The sequence below is a fragment of the Octopus sinensis genome, linkage group LG15 (assembly GCF_006345805.1).
Source record: "Octopus sinensis linkage group LG15, ASM634580v1, whole genome shotgun sequence".
In the NCBI taxonomy this organism is placed as follows: domain Eukaryota; kingdom Metazoa; phylum Mollusca; class Cephalopoda; order Octopoda; family Octopodidae; genus Octopus; species Octopus sinensis.
In genome coordinates, this window is record NC_043011.1 from 54,836,117 (window position 1) to 54,838,077 (window position 1,961).

Consider the following 1,961-nt stretch of genomic DNA (forward strand, 5'->3'; position numbering starts at 1 on the left):
GGAAGCATGGAAGTTTTGAAGGATGCAGTGCTCCGACAACTAACAACTGATGCCGGCAGTCTGTTCTATGCTTCAGCAACTCTTAGCGTGAAATCATCTACATGAAAATCATCTACATGCTCGAATCAAATGGTCCTGGTTCATTGTGGACATTACTCTGACTATGGCAGATTTCAAAAGATCTTTCGTGTTATGGGCACGTTCACTGACCTCTCTCTTAACAATGTTCCACGTGAATTGTGATCTGGGGAATTAGGAAGCCAAATGTGAGGAGTTATGTGATCATGAAAATTTTCAGCCATCCATTCCTGTGTTACTAGAGCAATGTGTGATAGTGCAGAGTCTTACTAAAACACATATGGCCTTCCATTGCATACACTGTCTATCCAGAGCTTAACAATTATTTCCAAGACCTCAGTGTAGGAAGCAGAGTTAACTCTAAGACCTTACGGAAAGAAGTAAGGTGGCATCACATGTCCTTCATTGCTGACAACCCCTAAAACCATGATAGTTGCAGGAAATTTCGTATGCTTAACACTTGGAATTTCAGAAAGATTTGTACATAACCATCAGTCATTTCTTCTGCTAACTTTTTGTTCTTGGTCAAAGTTTTTTTCGTTTGAGAGAAACCAAATCAAATCTTCTTCTGCTGGATTTTTCAGTTTGTTTAAGAGCTTTTTAGATCTGATGTAGTGATTTTCTTTTGCTTTTTCTAACAATTTGACCTTTCCTCATCAGGAGTGGCTGTGTGGTAAGTAGCTTGCTAACCAACCACATGGTTCCGGGTTCAGTCCCACTGCATGGCATCTTGGGCAAGTGTCTTCTGCTATAGCCCCGGACCGACCAATGCCTTGTGAGTGGATTTGGTAGACGGTAACTGAAAGAAGCCTGTCGTATATATGTATATATGTGTATGTATGTGTGTGTTTGTGTGTCTGTGTTTGTCCCCCTAGCATTGCTTGACAACCAATGCTGGTGTGTTTATGTCCCCGTCACTTAGCGGTTCAGCAAAAGAGACCGATAGAATAAGTACTGGGCTTACAAAGAATAAGTCCCGGGGTCGATTTGCTCGACTAAAGGCGGTGCTCCAGCATGGCCGCAGTCAAATGACTGAAACAAGTAAAAGAGTAAAAGAGTAAAAGAGAGTATATAAGACTTATATCTGATGTCTTTGTGGACAACAGTTTTGACTGTTCCTTCTAACACATGGAGATCTTTTGCAATTGACCTCATGGAATTTCTGGGATTATAATCAATGGTCTGTTGAACTTGCTGGATGAATTCAGGTTTCAGAGTGTTTAGAATGCTTTTTATGCTTTGATACTGGTGATACATTTCCATCTTCAGTCTCTAGCTCCTTAAAAACTTTGTAGATGAAAGATCTTGCAACTTTTAAAAATCAAGATATTTCTAAATCGCTATGCTCAGCCTTTATAACCACAATAACAGCATGTCTCTTCATTTCTTGAGTAAGCTGAGGGTCTGCCATTATTATTTTGTGAAACAAAGATTATATAGAGTTAGCAAAAATACAGCAATGACCCAAAAAAGGTATGTCCTCAAATACCTTACGCACCCTGTATATCTATTATATAAAATCCCTTCTGTCTGTCTGTGTGTGTGTCTTCTAGGATCTCGGGCATCCTCCATCTGATTGCGCTCAAATTTGATATGTAGATACCGACTGTATCAGGGCGTGTATAAGTCTTGAAAAAGTTGGAAAAATCGATTCCAGGTGAGAATGTGATCAATAAAGCATTCTTTGGAATAGAAAAAAGTCTATCTTTATTTCTTCTTTTGCTGGTGTCTCAAATTTAGGTTAAATCAGTGTTTCTCAAAGGGGAGGCCTATGGGACGGTCAGACAAGTTGAAAATTTGGTTTAAATGTTTAACAACTCAGCACTGTCCATTGGACGAGGGGCGTTTTGCCTCGTCTGGCACCTGTGTCGGTGGCACATAAA